The sequence below is a fragment of the Martes martes genome, assembly GCF_963455335.1.
Source record: "Martes martes genome assembly, chromosome: 13".
Taxonomy (NCBI): Eukaryota; Metazoa; Chordata; class Mammalia; order Carnivora; family Mustelidae; genus Martes; species Martes martes.
Genome location: NC_137901.1, coordinates 89,999,910 through 90,017,907, shown reverse-complemented (window position 1 = coordinate 90,017,907; position 17,998 = coordinate 89,999,910). Strand labels below are relative to the sequence as shown.

General features: G+C 48.0%; 1 protein-coding gene across 1 annotated transcript in view; it reads right to left on the bottom strand.

Moving 5' to 3' along the window:
• The window catches only part of TMEM132C (transmembrane protein 132C), a gene marked incomplete at its 5' end in the record, with an annotated part of 290,448 nt that overhangs the window by 271,613 nt on the left and 837 nt on the right, over positions 1 to 17,998 (bottom strand). The gene's annotated exons all lie outside the window — the stretch shown is intronic.

The window sequence follows — 17,998 nt, the reverse complement described above, 5'->3', positions numbered from 1 at the left end:
AGTATTGGTTCCAGGGGTATTTATGAAGTGCCTACTGTGTGGCTAGCACCGCCCTACAAGCCTTACGTTTCAGAAGAGCCAAAGGAGACCTCATCCTTGCTCTTGGGCAACTTACCTTCCAGCGGTGAGACTTAGGAAAACACTGACAGCCCCACTTCCCACGTGCACCCTGCATGGGAGGTGGGCGGGGATTCTGAACCTCCTTTTGACAAATATAGGCCAGAGTGGGGCTGGGGGAGAACCTGAGGGAGGCAGGCTCGTGACTAAGGGTCTCCATCTAAGTATGTTTCTTTGCGCCCTTTTTGGTCCAGAGTCTTTGGACTGCAAGAAGCAGAAAGCAAACTTGAACATGCATGGGGGAGGGGGGGTCCAGGCGGAAAAACACACTGTTGGGGTCATCTTGACACTAGGGTTTGAACGCAGGGATTCGCGTACATGTGGAGACAAGAGCGAAGAAGCCAAATATGGACAGTGAGACCCCAGACACCAGCCACTGTAGGAGCCACCGCCGAGGGCTGGAAGGACAGTGTGGGGAGGCGGTGCTTCCTGAGGTCAGGGCCAACCGTGGGGAACAGAATGGGACCCCGAGGGAGGGGGCAGCCTGCTGGCACCAGAGCCATGGAGAAGAGCCCACCCCAGCCCCAGGCAGCACGGGGAGCAAAGCAAAGGGGCAGAGGCCCCGGCATTCAGGGTCCCCTCGGTCTTGTGTCTGGCCCTCGGGTGGCACTTGGGCATCTGAGAACCGAGGCAAGGGAACCCGGAGGAGCAGCGGCCGGACACAGCAGAGCGAGCACAGGGGACCAGTGATGGACCTCTGGGCAGTCCCCTGTGCCATGGAAGGACGGCAGGCCCACGCCCAGGGACAGCACCGGGTGCGACTTGGGGAGACGGGAAGCAAACCAGGGCCTCAGACCCCTCTAGAGCCTCTTCGCCTTCCCCCGTCTCTGCACCACTGGCATCCCGCCTTCCGGTCCCCCCACACTTCCAGGGGGCTAGGCTCGGAGCCACGCCGGCAGCACTCCCCGCCCCCAGAGGCAGGGGAGGGTGTTCTGGTCCCTCTCAACTTGGGGAGACGGTCCTGGTTGTCCCTTCAGGGAGAGGGGTGCTCCTGGTAACTAGTGGTGAAGGTGGGAACCCTGAAGGACAGGGGTCAAGTTCCCAGACCACGGGAGCAGGGCGAGCTTCCCGAACTTCCCGCACACGTGACAGCTGCGGCTTTTCCCGCACCCCGGATTGACTCGTCCTTGACTGTGCTGGTGAGGAATTCAGCAACTTCGCTGGGGGTGTCCCAGTTCCCTCTGGGTCCTCCCTTTCCTCCCCGGGGAGTGACTGCAGTGCTCGGCCTCACCAGGAGGCCAGTGCCCTCAGCTTGGAGCACCCAGGTAAGCCCGACTCTTGCGGGGAATGAAGGGCGCTTCCCTTCAAGGCAGGGATTCTCAGCTGGTGGTGGAGTGTGAGCATATCAGGATCCTGGGGCTCTACTCAGCATTCAACATGCTATTCAATATTTCTGGTTAGTAAATTGAAAAACGACATGTGTTTTATGTTAGCTGAACCTCGGAAGGCGAAGCTCAAATACGCTTGCCAAAGACAGAACAGGGTGCTTAAGGACCAGTCCAACCCTCTGGGAGAAGGAGCAGAGAAAAATCCTCCAGATACTTAAAATTACTTGAAAAAAGCATGTTTAGAGCTGGGAAATGCTGCCTTAGCTTTGGTTTACTGACTAGAGCCTGGGGCTGTCCTGGTCTGCAAAAATCCAAGGTAAGGAGCTAAGCTAAGGAGGCAGAAGGTCCGATGACCTCCGGTTGGAGGACTCATCACTGGTGATTTGCAGAGTCCTGTTCTCACAGCCACACCGGGCTTCCAGGATGCAAAGAGCCTTCCTTCTTTGGCTTTATATTCGCTTTTTCAGGATTTGGGGAATCCACTCGTCCACTTTTTCGGAAGGTTCCCGGCCGGTTCTGTGACAGAGGATGCAGTCAGGACACTCAGATGGAGGAGAAAGCGGCGCCCGTGGGCTCTGCCTGCCGCCATCTGCCGCCACGCCTCGGGCCGGTGTTTGTCTGTGTGCGGGGTGGGAGACGGTTTGGGGCAAAATGCAGAAAGGCTTTTAAGCATGTTATCAGTTATGGGTTTATCTTAATATTTTGGGGGGGAGAAATACAATTAGCATATAAAACAGTGACTTTCATGGCAAGTCTTGCTTTGGGCGAAGCTTAGATTAAAGAAAAGATTTGAAATAGAGAAAAGCTGTTTTTAAGTAAATGGAAATGCAGATGAGACTAATATACGGCAAAAATTATTGAGTCACATCGGACAGACTGCAAATGAGGAAATACTAATTTCAAAGTCACGTGCCATTTTCTGTTTTTGAAGATGGGGACTCAAATACATCTCTTGGGCATGCTTTCAGAAAATCCTCCAAAATGAGTTGTGGAGGTGTGTGTGGGTCCACTGGGGGAACTGCACCCCTGCAAACCACGTACCCCATGTTCTTGGAGACGCTGTTAAGTCTCTACAAACCTGGTAAAGATGCTCAGTGTGTCGTTTGCTCCCGTAAATGGATCTTCTAACAGGACTAAGCCCCGAAGAGAGGGACTTTTTTTTTTTTTTTTAAACAACTAAATGTGGATTTAGAGTCCCTGGTGCCTAGAAACTAATGTCTAGACCTGAGGGTGTGAGTGCCCACGTGTGTAAGCACTTTCTCCAGGAGCATGAAAGCCCAGAAGAGCTGCTTACGCCGGGGGCAGGAAGAAGCAAGAAGATGTGATTTTTTCCTTCGACTGTCATCGAAGAGACAGCTTACATAACAGGGGACGCTCCAGGACAGTGGTTGTGTCGGGTTTCAGGGTGTGAGTGGGGTTCGACCCCTGGGTGATTCAAAACGGCTGCCTCCAGATGGCCCCCTGTTGTCCCCTCGCCCTTCGGAACCTCCAGTTAAAATTCACACGCTGGTCTCCATTGTGCCGGGGAAGGTCCAGCAGGGGCGGGGGCCAGGCTTGTGGGGACTTCTGCCACACGAACTGGACCTTGGGAGGGGAAGAGTGGGCCCTGCAGGGATCCCAGGACATGGGCGACACGACACTCACACCAAATACAATTATCTGAACTCGAACTTCACATCCAGAAGGACCAGGTCAATCCAAAATGAACACAGCTACTGTGTGGCAATCAGCGTCGACCAAATTGAGGGTCATTCCACCAAAAAGCTGGCCTGTAATCTTCAGGGTTATACAAGACACAATGGTCCTGTTGTTTCTGATTCTAAAGACTTCGAGGAATTTTACAACTGAATAGCGTGCAGTCCTGGATGGGATTATGAACCAGAAAAAGCTTTATTTTGTTACAAACGATATTAAAGGAACAATTGGCAACATTTTGTAAAATCTGTCACTAGGTTGCACTGTTATAACAGTATAATATGTTGATTTTGATCACTATCCTGTGGAGTACCTAGGAGAATGCCCTTGTTTTAAGGAAACACACACTGAAGGAGGGTCGTGTGTGCAACTTACATATAATTAGTTCAGAAAAAAATATATGCATATGTAAATAAAAGAGAGAGAGACACAGGGAAAAAATGCTTCAAGCAAATATAGTGAACTCTGATTTGGGGGGAATCTAGGTGAAAAGTATATGGGATTCTTTGTACTCATTTTGCAACTTTTCTTAAAGTCTGAGTTTCTTTCCAAGGAAGTGTTTTAAAAACATTATGATGCAAGACGTCCTTGATACATGGCAGGCATTATTCAAACGAGTGTTTCTCAATCAGGAGATACTTGGCGATGTCTGCACACATTTTTGGTTGTCCTAACTGGGGGAGGGGTGTGGTGCCCTGATTTAAGTACTTACAGAAGAAGCAAGCTTCTTCACGACGTTCTCCTTCTGAGCCTTGACTCTCTCTCTCCTGTGGCTGTCTCTTGTCCAGCATCTCAGCTCACTCCATCCCACCTCTTACCAAGTCCAGATGACCTTGTTCCAGTAGACCTTGCTTTGGTCTACCTAGCATCACTCCTCTCTCTTCTTCCGGGACCAACAGCCCTGCTCTGGGGAAGCAACGTTCTCCTGGCCCCAACCACACAGATTGGACGCAAACTTCAATATTTGTGTGGATCTTGCTGCTGTGCGGACATGTCTCTGCCCAAATTGGTGCTGGTAGCTCTCTACCAAAGCAGAGTAATCAGAAACAGGGTTGAGAGACGGGCTGTCCTGAGCCTGTCATCCAGACTGTTGGTCCCACAAAGCATTTACTATATTTTGGACTTGTTGCCACAACTTGAAAGCAGGGCCATTTCACATTCTCAAAAGTCCTGATTTCTTGGTTTACTTGTATCATTAAGACTTCAGTGCCCCCAGTCATCAGGGTAACAACTGTACCCATCTCCTGGGGTCTTTGTGAAGAATAATTTAATATATATATATATAAATGTGGGTATCTGTCACAAAGAAGAAAATCTTTTGGGAATATAATACACGTGTTTGAAGGGGAAAAAAGGTATTTAGATATGTAAAAAAATACTTTCCTTTTTCTCAGGTACTGCAGCAAAACTGTTGACATTGACTTCATTGAGAACCTCCCACACCTGGTACATTTTGGTAATCACTGATGGGTACAGGTACAAGGGAACCTTAAAGTGGCATCACACACTCTTTCATCCTGTGGACAAGGAGTTTCTGAAACAAGACAGCTGCTCAGTGTGGTAGGGTCTGTGGCCATGTCTGGTCAGAGGGCTCACTTGCCCTGAAAAGGAGGACACCTTGACAGAGACAAGTTGCAGCCTGTCCCTTGATTTGAGATGTACAGACATTGTCTAAGGAGATAATATAGTGAAATTCGTGCAAATAAGAACACAGATATTCCCCCTTTCGGAAAAGCTCAATGCTACCAGAGGGGGCTAGCATGGTGGGTGGCAGACACTGGGTATCAGAGGTGGGGCGGCTGGAAGAGCAGCCACCTGGGATGGAAACCTCAGGCACCACAGACTTGATGGGGGAAGAAGGGCAGCCAGCAAGAGGTGCTGGAACCTGAGGGGACTGGGAAGGGGGCACACAGGGGAACAGCCCGGTATGGAGATGGGGGAAGGGAGTGGTAGACAGAGAAGAGGAGAAACCTAGAATAAGCTCTGTGATTCTGAATTTGAGCTATCAGTGTGAATTCGAGAGTGAACAGAGGTGGGGACGTGTGTACGCTTCCCGACTCTGTCCACTGAGAGGACTGGAGCACCCAAAGTGCAATGAGCACATCGAGACCCTAGATTTTGGTTTCTAAATACCACGCCCTACTAGAAGGAACTCAGCTTGATTCTGAGCCCCAGGGCAAGGAAAATGCAAGGTATGCCTGGAAGGTCTTATACCCAAAAGGAAGGACGAGCTTAAAGGACAAGGAGGACATGTCAGAGGACAAAGAACATGGTAAGACAGCTCCTCACTGGCCAAATGAAAGATATTCTGAGCATCAGAATTGTGACAGGAATGAAATAGATGCCATAGACGGGAGAAATCCAGGAGTCCATTCTGTTAATAAATTCCTGGGCGAAATATTGGAATTCTAAGGAGGAACGGGATATTTACATCATCTCTAAATGTCTTTCCACGAAATGTTTATTAACTGCTAAGAGAACGAGAGTGACTTGGCAGTAGAGAAGCCTGCCCCAAGCTGTCTTAATCAAGCTATCAAAGTGACCAGCATTCACATGGTGATAAATTTAAATCATGAGCCACCTGACCAAAGGCAGCAAGAAGAACAGAACCTCCCTTCTGAGACACCCCTGCCCTAGGTGCATAATCAGAATCTAATCATGAAGAAACATCAGACGAACCCAAACGGGGAGACGGCCACAGCATACGTAGCCTGCCATCTTCAGAAATGTCATGGTCATGAAATGCAAGAAAAGACTTGAAGGAAAAGAAAGAAGCGTGACATGAAAGAGATTATCCAGACAGGGGAGATTGAGCTGGGGTCTGAAAATGGAGTGGTAGTGAGGCAGCCACGTTCATCCCCTCATTTGGAGGTTGTGTTACTGCTTTGCAAGAGAATGTGTTTGTTGGTGAGAAAGCACCCACCAGACATTCCGGGGTGCTGAGCCTCTATTTTGACAGTTACTCAGATATAAGCTCGGCAGGCAAATGTTCTAGGCACTTGTCCTTGAAGCTTTTCTGGATGTCTAAGCCTGCTTAAACACCAAAACAAGACACCTCCCACTATTCTCCACCATGTGTAAGTTTCATTTGTACATGTGTCCATCTTGGGAGGAAGGAGAACTGAACTCAGGGTGTTGGCATGCTTTGAAGGGGGCATTACTCATGGAGAAAGTGCGCACGATGGGAAACAGTGGAACGCAGTCACCATCTAAGGGGGCAAGAGAAGGAAGTGTTACTGAGCCCAGTGAGAGTGGGTGTGTTAGGCAGGGGCCCCCTGACGAGAGTTCCGGTCACGGGGTGGGGTGGGGAGCAGGTGAGGCATAAGTACTCCAACCCCCCTCTTCTCCTGCTCTCCAGTTCCTCCCAGGGTCCCGTTGGCCAATCCCAGATGGACTCTGGCAGACACAGGAGCTGCCCTCTGCAAGGGTCAGCCTCCCAGGGCCCAGAGGAGGATGGAGAGAAAAGACATTCTATCTGGAATGCAGAAAAATATACAATAACCCACTGGTCCCTTTATGGTCACTCTGAGCCCCATTGCACAGATCCAGAAACTGAGGCTTTGCAGGATCAAGCAGCGTGCCCACATCTGCACAATGGAGCAGGGATTTCACCCAGGCAGATATGCCCACCAAGGCTTACTCGTGCCACCCAGCAGGTGAGGCCAAGGCTGAGGCCCTCCCTTGCTGAAACAAAAGCTCTTATTTCGCCTGATGGTGGAGAGTGCTGGCTTGACAGGCGAGTGATAAACGATGTTTGCTCATCCCCAGTTCAGGCGAGTCTGACACAAACTCAATTAGTCAAACGCATCTTCATGCTGCCTCCCGTTCATCCACACTGACTCAGGTAGATTTCTGAGCAGCAAAGAGATACAACTTGTTTGCATGCCTTTTCTCTGTCTCTTCTCCCTTGTTGCTCATACTCTTGAATGTGGAAATGTAGGAATATTGATTTTTGTTTTGTCCCTAGTTGCTCACATTTTTCATCATGGTACAACCCAAATTTTCCTCTCCGCCTCACTCTGAGCCCTCAAAAACTCCTCACCAGGACCCAGACCCAAACCAGAGCCAAAGAGACACAGTATGGCCTTTCCTGGGTGTATTGGGTGCCTCACCTCAGCAAGGGGGAGGACCTGGAACTGCCAAGAGCCACCACATAGAACTTAAAAACGAAGCCCACACCATAACGGGCAAAGAGAAGAACTACAACAAACAAACAAACAAAAACCACAAACTGATGTCATATTTGAACACCTGGATCAAGCCATATCTGATGACTAATTTTAGTGTAATTTCATCATCCCCCAAAAGATATCTTGTAACCATGTGCAATCACTTGCCATTATTTCAGTAATCCACTCAGTTGTTCAGAGAAAGTCCTAATCAAGGCTGTTTTTCACTGTTTACACTGAAATTCTGGTCTCTGTTTTAAGTTGATTCCTTTCATGTGGCCATCTCTGGGAAGCATTATCTGTAAAGGAGCCCCTCTCAAATCACACGAGAAAGGAAGAAGCAGAGATGTGCAGAAAAGGAGGCCATGTAGAAAGAAAGTCGGTGACTTGAAAGATGTCGCCTCTGGCCAGCACATCAGAGCATCACACTCCTGCATGAACTTTTTCACCTAGAATCCAACAAGGACACTTCTTGGGAGTGACTGACGGGGAGAAGGAATAATGGCAGGTTCTGTGCTCAATAGAGACCATTGATAAAATGTTGGCCATCTAGAGATGTGTAGCACATAAACAACAACAACAACAACAACAACAACAAAAATACCTCCCCATTTTTCTGACCTTTACCCAGATCTAAGAGATTCCCTTCGTGTGAAAGACACTATGGGAAGCCAAAGATAGAATTAAGTCATTCATTCACCAAGCAGTAGAGCCTCCTATGTACCAGACACCGAGGCTGCTAAGCAAAACAGATATATACAACAGTGAATGAGACAGAAAACACTTTTTGTTCTTACACAGCTTAAATTCTAGGGGAGAGGAAGATGGATAAATAAGTCAGTCCAATCTGTGGATTATCAGGTGGTGATAAGTCAAAGGAAAACAACAAAATAGGGAACGGGCACAGAAAGTGCCGTAATGGGAAGAGCAGATGGCACAGACAAAGGGGGACCTCTCTATGAGAAGATGACCTGTGATCAGAGACCTGAATGGTCTTAGTGTCTCAGTGGATATCTGAATGTTAACCCACAGCAGTCATGTGCAAAGGCCCTGAGGTCAGGGGGTGGTGAGCACCAGCAAGGAAGCCAATGGGACAGGAACAGAGTATGCATGTGAGGGCATGGGGGTTGAGATAAGGCCAGAAGGGTGTCTCTGTAGGATTCTGAACAAAGGACACTGTGATCTCACTGCGTATCAAGGAGAGTTTAAAGGAGGCCTCTACAACCAAGACACAGCTGCTGTGTGTTGAGGGTGGTGGACATTTTGGCCTTCCTTTAGAGTTATTAAAGTGAGGTTCTCTCTACAGGACTAGCGGTGATTGAATAAGAAAGTGACACAACCAAATCATTACCAACATAAGTGCTTGGAGAACAGGAGGTTAAGACATCTGAGAGAGAAAAAAAAAAATCCCGCTGACCGAGAAATCCCAGACCCCTGAGGCGTGGTAAGAAGCTAGGGTCTACAGACTTCCCGCTGTGGCTGAGAAAGTGAGCCCCCAGAACCAACAGTCCACCTCCCTGACAAAGCCGCTGCTGGCGGACCCACAGTACAGATGGTGGGGGTGGGGTGTCCAAGGGCCACACCATAGCCAGGGAGAGGGCTGAGCAGGAGCAGAGAATGATAGACTCCAGCAAGAAAATGGCATTCTGTTGTTAGGACATCTGCACCACAGATGAAAATGCTGTTTCAAGACAAAATATAGAGTCTTCTCTTGGAGTCAAGTCATTGCTTACAATTAAAAAAAGGCAAAAGTAAAGAAAATGGTCACCCAAGGCTGTGTACTGACCCAAGAGATATACAAAAATTGAAGAAAAGAGCTCTCACTACTTAGGAAGCAGGAAAGAGGAAACAGAGCTGAAACAGAACAAATTGCCCCAAAATGGAGACTTCTCCTGGATTTTTTTTCTCATAAAGGAGGATGACACAGCAGGAAGCCTTAGGGTGGCCCTCCATGGCTGACGCAGTAGAGGCTGGTGACAGGCTGTAGGAACCCAGCCCAGAACCCCTTCAAGTCCTGGGTGGGCACCTCTCGGGGAGGAGAAGGACCCCTAGTCTGCGAGGAGGGCCGCTGGGTGCCCGGTCCATGGCCAGCCTCATAGGGACGTCTGTTGGAGGGAGGAGTCAATGAAAAATGGAGAGCCAAAGCAAACACAAAAGGAGAGGAAGCCACTCTGCATTGCAGGTGCCTGGGGAAGTGGGCAGGCCGTGACGCCCTGTGCTTGGCGGTGTGTGCCTACAGCTGGAACAACACAGTGACGGTCTGGGGGTCGGCTGCTCCTTGGACTCTGACTATACCTGGGACAGGCAGCCGTGCAAATGACCTGTGGTTTCCTTCATGTCGTTCATTTGGTTGCTTGGCTAGATTCTTGACTGCCCGGTGTCCGTTCCCCTGTGTCTGATTCCACCCAGACTGTCTCTGGGCCACCAGGCCCTCTGTACTCTCTGTCCTCATCACTGGGGTGGAGGTGATCTCAGGCTTCCAAGACCAGTGTGTCCCAGGCTTCACCAATCCTCAGCTCCATGCTCTCTGGTCACAGTGACAGGCTTACAGTTGGGCCAGGAACCCCAGTGAGGGACATGAGATACACTCCATCAACTCTACAATCATTAGGGAAGTCACTTTCTTTTTGCTGGGTGTGCTGTGTGAACAGAAGGTAAAGCTGGGGCTTCTAGTGACAATGACAGCCACCCGAAAATGCAGCCAACACAGAGGGCACAGGAGAGGGGAGATGGGGAGAAGCAATGCCTAGTGGCACTGACTGATGCCTGGATCCAGCAGTGACTGAAGCCCACCCAGGCTTTTCAGTTACCTGACCAACTACATTTCCTCTACCCACCTTTTTCAGTTTCTTTTCTTTTCTTTTTTTTTCATTGTGTGGCTTTCATACCATTTGCTTACTGCTGGGTTTTTCACCATTTCAATGAAAGGAGTCAGGGACTAATAAAGGGAGTCCTTTGGTGCATATTCGAAGACCAGCTTTCCTCAGGCAAGTGGGGAAAACTTGCCCCAGGGTTTCAAACACAACCTCACTGTTTCCAATGGAGACAAAAGCCTGTCTCCCGGTCACATCCTGTTTATGGTGTGAGGCTCAGGGACAGGTGGCTTCAAATCCTCACTAAACTGGAACCCAAGGTAATAGCAGAAATAGCCTTCAGTTCCCTGTGTGTGGTGGGGGTGGGGCTTACTGCTTTTCAAATTCCTTCGTTTATGTTGAGAATAAGAGAATCTTTTCTCGCCTCCAAGAGCCGCTGACGGACCACCATAGGCCAAAGCGGGTCATGTTAGACCCACACGTCTATGCATCAGGGTCCACAGAGACAGTGAGGAAACAGGGCGGAAAGCAGACATTATAATGAAAGGGCCAGACGGGCGCCCCGAACAAGAAAGATGAGACGTCAGTGGCAGAGCTGGGTGAAAAAATTAACCTCAGAAAGAGGAGACAACTGCGCCTGTTGGTCCTGAGGGCTCTGTGAACCCCGGGGAGGGGGAGAAGGGCTGCCTCACGAGTGTTAGGAAACTAAGCCAGAAGGAGTTAGGTCTAAGCTGTGTGTAAGCACGAAGTACATCAAGGGATGTATCAGGATATCAACCACCGCCGGCTCTCTGTTTAGGCTGATCATAAATGACGCCCTCGCACGTGGCCCAGACTTTCCTACTCCCTGTTACTGTCACGCCCACTGTGTGTCTTCATCTTTCTTCTATGTGATGCCCCGTTATTCAAAAAGTATCCATGCATGGTTTCTATTGGGTCGTATTGTGTGATTCTTCTCCACGGCTTTGATAAGTAGGCATAGGAGAAGAGCTCGGAGTTACTGACCTTCTAGGTGCCTGATCTTACCGTGCGCCGTAGGTGGAATGGAGGCCACCAAGAGACGCGTCCACTTAGAACCTGTGAACGTGACCTGATTTGGAAAACAGGTCCTTCTGGTGTAAGTCAGTCAAAGATCTAGGGATGACATCACCCTGCGCTGGGGCGGCGAGGTGCCCAAATCAGTGACAGGTGTCCTTCTAAGACGGAAGGGAATAGGCAGGCAGAGAAAGCTATGTGAGCCGCCCGGAAGCTCCTGGAGACAAGGAAGCCAAAAGGACAAAGAAGGAGACTCCCCCAGAATCTTCAGAGGAGACACCCACATTTGAGTTCTGACCTCTGGCTCCAGGATGGAGAGAGAAGGGGATTCTGTTGTATGGAGCTGCCCCAGCTGTGGTCATCTGTGAGGGTGGCCTCAGGACACTAACCCCCGCCTGTGCTCTTCATGCGACATTCTCGATAATCCTACAAAGTGGGTATTATTGTTTACACATAATAAAACCGAGGCTGTTAGGGACATGGGTGGTACTGTCAGCTGGGGGGGGGGTCCGGCTCTCGATTTCACCTCAGGTCATGATCTCAGGGTCATGGGACTGAAGTTCTCTCTCCCCGGTTCCCTCTGCCCCTCCCACTTGTGCTCACTCTCTCTCTTTCTGTTAAATAAATAAATCTTTTTGGGGTGCCTGGGTGGCTCAGTGGGTAAAGCCTCTGCCTTCAGCTCAGGTCATGATCCCGGGGTCCTGGGATCGAGCCCCGCACTGGGCTCTCTGCTCAGCGGGGAGCCTGCTTCCCCCTCTCTCTCTGCCTGCCTCTCTGCCTACTTGTGATCTCTGTCTGTCAAATAAATAAATAAAATCTTTAAAGAAAAAAAATAAATCTTTTTTTTAAAGACTTTATTTGGCAGAGAGAGAGACACAGTGAGAGAAGGAACACAGGCAGGGGGAGTGGGAGAGGGAGAAGCAGGCTCCCCGCTGAGCAGGGAGCCTGATGTGGGGCTTGATCCCAGGACCCTGGGATCGTGACCTGAGCCGAAGGCAGCCGCTCAATGACTGAGCCACCCAGGTGCCCCAAATCTTAAAAATAAATAAGCAAATAAATAAACCTGAGGCGGATGGACATTTGTTGATTCTGCATCCAAAACCCATCCCACCATCTTTCATAGCAGCTCTTCAGTTTTTCTCTGGGAGAAATGCCCTCTCCCCTTGAATACAAAATGGTAGAAATGCCCATCGGACTGCCTTAAACTTTTCTAGACAGAGAAGGGCCTAGGTAGGCAGCCTGTTCTGATTCCTGGATACGGTAGAAGCGCCAGAAGAGCTTCTAAGCAATAAAGATGGTCAACCCTGCCTCTCTGCCCACCTCTTCTGCCACTAGCAGAAGATCCTGCTTCAATCAGCTTGGGGCAGGGCCTGGGGGCGGGGTAGCATTTTTGAAAGCTTCCTAGGTGATTCTAGGGTTCAGGCAGGATTCTGGGCTTCTTTGTCCCTGGAATCTAAAACATGAGCATAGAGATAAAAACAAATAAAATGGTTGGCACACCCTGAAGCAAAGCATCAATTATAACAACAGACACTCTTGAACGGGCAACTTCTGAGCCCTAGGAAGCCTGGTCTCCTACCTTCAGGATCATGAGCTCCAGAATCCCTATTTCGCAGCTGGCCCTGCTACATTTCTGCGGCTAACAGAGGCTTCTGACCAATGCATCTACGGGATGGCAGAGCACAGGCTCAAATTTAAGCTCCTGCTTCTCTCATGCTAAGCCTCCTTAACTAATCCAGAAGTGAGAGCTCTGCACATTGCTGACAAAGCGAAGGGTGCTGAGGAAGAAAGAAAAGGCATTTTATGTTAAGAAAACATGGTCTTCTATATGGAGCCTTTGAATGGCCTCAGCATCCCAGACATTTCCAAGTGTGAACCTAACACGCCTCTCCTACCACTTAATCAGTTAAAAAGAAATGTACACACTGCAGAAGACAAGGAATCAGTCACTCTGGGAGAGTATCTAGAGCCATTGTCCTGGAAATTTTGCTAAATCAGACTTGGCTGCGTTGCATTTCACCTTTGTTCTCTCCTTAAAGGCAGTTAACTTCTAAATCCCTGAGGTGTCTGAACACTTTTGTTCAGCTCAGCACACACACGGGAGAGAGAACAAGGTCTTGCAGAGAAAACTGTTTCAAGGGTACCAGAAGCACCCACCCAGAAACCAAGGCAAGCCAAGGAAATGTAATTTTTATCCTTCCTTGAAATATATACAAACAAATCTCTAATTAGAAATTCTGTTAGCCATATCTAGGGGGTAAGATGCATACACTTAAAAAGGATTATATGTGGGGGGATAATATTAGAGATACATGGTTTTAAGTTTCTTAACACAACAAAAAAGCAGCATAACATATTTTGAATGTACGCTTTGATTAATTAAAGATGTATAATGTAAACCTGAGAGCACTAATATTTAAAGAGGTATAAACAGTGAGCAAATATGAAGATAGATGGATTCATAAAACATATATCCAATATAAAAACATGCAGAAAAAGAAGAAAAAAAGGTAAAGAATAGGTAAAATATAATGAAAACAAAGAGCAAGGTGGTAGATTTCCACACAGACATATCAATAATCACATTAAATATAAATGGTCAAAACATAATGGTTAAAAGACAGAGACTATTAGATTGAATAAACAGACAAAACCCAACTATATGCTGTCTGCAAACAATGCAGGAAGAAAAAGCTGACAGAATTTTAATGAAAAATTGACAAAAGCAAAACTTAGTTGGAGATCTCAACATGCCTCTGAGTAATGGACGGAAGGAAAAAATAAAAATATCATCAGGAATATGAAGTACCCCAACAGCACTGTAAGCATTTGAAGAATCCTCGTGACCTTGGGCTAGGCAAATACTTCTTCCATGTGACACCAAATTACTAAGAGAAAAATTAATATATCAAACTCCATTAAAACTAAATACTTTTGCTCTTCCAAAGACACAGACTGGGAGAAAGTCTCTGGTGAACATGTATCTGATAAAGGACTCACATCCATACTATATAAAGTACACTCAAAGGTCAATAATGGGAAAATAACAACATATTTTTAAAAAGGCAAAGATCTGAAAAAGACACTTTGCAGAAGATGACAGAAGATGGCACAGAAACACAAAAAAAGAATGCTCAACATCATTAATCCTAGGGTGAAAACTAAAATCTCAAAGAAATACCACTGCCTACCTATGAAAACTGTTAAAATCAAAGAAAAAAAAGGGGGTAACCAGTAAGCAGTGCTGGAGATAATAATCAGCTCGAACTCTTATAACTTGCTGGCAGGAATGCAAAATGTCAGTAGGCGTGAAAAGAGTTTGCATTCTGATAAAGCTAGGCACATAGTTACCATATCACCTAGCAATCCCAGCTCTCAGCATTTACCCAAAGGAATTAAAAAACTGTGTCCACATGAAAACGTGTTTATGAATAGTTAGAGTGACATTTCTCCTAATTACCAAAAGCTAGAAGTAGTCCAAATGTCCCTCAACTAGGAAACGAATGAACAAGTGCGACACAGTCATTTGATGGAATGTCATGCCTCATTAAAAAGGAACAATCTGCTGCATTGTGTATAGGTGAATATTTATTAAATGTGTTGTGATAAGCAAAAGGTAGCAGATTCAAAAGCTGCATGCCACAGGATCCCATTTTTATGGAATTAGGAAAAATCAAAACTACAAGGACAGAAGAGGGGTCAGTGGTTGCCAGGGGCCATGGGGAGGCTACACGGAGGCCCAGAAGAATTTTGGGGAGTGATGGAAATGTTCTCTACCTTAACTGTGGTGGTGTTTGCATGACTACGTGCATTTGTCAAAACATACAATTGTACTCCAAAGGGTGAGTTTTACTGTATGCAAATTATATCTTAATAAATCTGACTTTTAAACAAAGTAGACTGCTATAAAAAAATTCTATCAATCAGACTCCCCATTTATTCCATTAATTCAGTAATACTCCCTTTCACTCCAATTAATATACCAAAGGCTCATTTTTATTAACCTTGCTTCTCATGACTATGGATGTATGAAATATCTAATACATGCAGAGGTTTTGTTTTAACCTCTGTTCATGGAGGTGCTAACTGCTAATATAATCGAGAGTTCTGAGTTCTCTGCCTGACGCTAGCCACTCTTGTCAGTAAGCTAACAGTGAGCAGCCAAATGAAGGAAGAAGAGCCAGAGGCCCAAGTGGCTAGGGGGGCCCAGCAAGGAGGGAAAGGCAGGTGAATAAACACCCCCCACCCCCAGGAGGGACTCCCACATTCAGCTTTGGTGCTGTGTAGTCATATGAAAAGCTGTGCCCAAGGTTGATAGAGAACCCACACTCTTAAGGGGAGTTGGAAATCCTGCTTTCTATTTGAATTCTCCCCATTTGGGGGAGCTTCATCACTTAGGAAAAAGAAAAACCATATGGGCAAAACAGTGTCTGTCTGCGTCTGCAGGTTATGAAGTTCGCAAGGACAAGTCAAGTACTTGGGTATAGAGGAAAGAATTAAGACAAGCCCAGAGTCGGGTGGTTTAACAGAAGGGCTTCTAAGAAACTGAAATCACTTATTTCTAGGAAGCTTCAATGCAGCACAGAGTGTTCGCTTGAGGGACGGGCACGGACATAAGGCACACTGTGTCTACCGAGTGTGTGCATGTGATCTAAGTGTAGGAAGGACACATTCTCCAGCGTCATCCTGCACCCTGTGTCATCTCTCCACCCAGACTACCTTCTACTCATGAAACCTGCCAAACCCTTTCTCAGGAACTCAGCATCCCAAAAGGTTCGCTTGTTTGGTCTTAATGCAGTTGGTGGCCAATGCTGATCTCGAGAAAAGTGAGGCTGTTTGGGGGGTCTTAACCGCCTTTACGTACTTATACAGTTGGTGCAGAATGACCAATGTGCGTGATGACAGGTGTGACCACGCCCAGCTTGGGATGTTACACAATAGATGTATACAAGCCTATGCTTCTAGCTAGCTAGCTATTCAAAGACCTCCATAATTCTGAATCTTGACGCACATCTGACCCCAAAGACTTCAGAATAGGTTGTGGTCCCGTGTGACCTTCCCAGGGGTTCCATATGTGACCAATGACCATTAGAACACGCTGATAGCATCTCAGCCCACCCAGACCCTCCCACCGCTCCGTATGGGGTCAATACCTCAACCTCTAACTGAAGGACACTTCACCTCACCTACCCAAGCCTTAAATCTTGGGTCTTAAATCTTAAATCTTTCAATGCCCTGGCTATTTATAGAACCTCCCAGGAACAATGACTCCGCTCCAACCCTTGAAGAATCGCAGAGCCTTAAATCCAAGAGTTGAGAATAAACATACAATTGGTACTAAAAATTGATCAGCGGTTTTGAGGATTCTAGAAATCAGCACTTAAATCCTTGGGCAGGAAGAGTCAGAGATGGCTTTTTTTTTTTTTTCCTTTTTTTTTTTTTTTTTTTAAAGACAGCACAAATTTAAATGAGGGTCAGGAAACTTTCCTCTCTATAAGAAATCTCACGGCGCACACATTTTCTTGGAGGAATCAGAGGAGAAATGCAGTGCTGTTGTTGGTCCTGGGAAACAATGAAAAATATTTGGCAGAGGATGAATTGGGGACCACAGGCCCCCAGACCACAGTCGGGAAATTGTCAAGCCAAAGCAAGGAGAGGAAACTCAAGGTTGCACTAAGCCAGGGAGGGGTGGCTTTGGGGGTAGGGGTGGGACGTCTCCATGCCCACAATCTTCATCACCCCCAACCTTGCTGTGTAAATAGCATCTTTAACACAAAATTCCCAGTTCCACTTTCCAACCAAATTGCTGCCCTTAGTCTCTTCTACGTGGACATTTGTAATGGCTACTCCTAAATTACAGCTAAAATCCTCTAGATAGAAAAAAAAAAAAGGAATTTAATTAAGAGAAGCCCACAACTTACTTTAAAAGGGACATTCAACATTCAGAGTTCTGGGCTGAGTAAATCCTCCCCAGGTGGGGGGAAAACCTGATCCGGGACTCTCACCCCTTGCCGGGTTTAAAATGACACCACCTTCCCCTACAAAGGCTTTTCCATCCATCAAGTCTCTTTACCACCCAGAAGTCCCTGGCAAGTATTTGGGGGAAGGGATTTTTCTTTTTTGAGTGGCCACTTTACATTTTGGGAAACTGAGTCTTGCAAATGCTAGAACGCAGAGCTAGCGGCCGAATTAAAGCTTCGGGTACTGCATGTTTGCTCTTTCGGTCCAGTTCTAAACCAAAGTCTCCCCATTTCTACCAGCGCCGCGCGCGCGCACACACACACACACACACACACACACTGCTGTCTACCTGGGGCTCTCCGGAGAAGGAACACTATTTCAAACAGCGATTTTCGCCCAGCTGGTGCGCCTGAGAACCTGCAGCCTCAAGGAAAGCCGATATCTCTGGGATTTCAGGCGCTGCATAAGGACTTTTAAAAAAGCAAATGCTACTTTTTAACCTCTATCGGTAACTTGTCTCTCTCTACGCATTTGCACCCCAGCCCGCAGAGCTTCGGGCAGGAGACAGCCGGGATTCTCGGCGGGCTGCACTTGCCTGGGCCCCAGCCGCGGCGCCGCGCGAAGGCGCAAGGACGCCTGTGCCCCCGCGGTCTCACCCAGTGGACCTGGGAACCCCGACCCAAGCCGCGCGGGCGGCAGCGGAGCGTCTCTCATTTTCCGCGCCGGGCCGAGCAGCCGGGACTCCGCACCGCTGTGTGCGTGCCGCCCGCCCAGCCTGCCCGAGGCCCCGGCGCCCAAGTCCCACCGAGCCCAGCGGGGCAGGGCGCTTCCCGGCCGGGGCCCCGCTGCCAGCGCCGCTCGCGCCCGCGGCCCCAGCGCG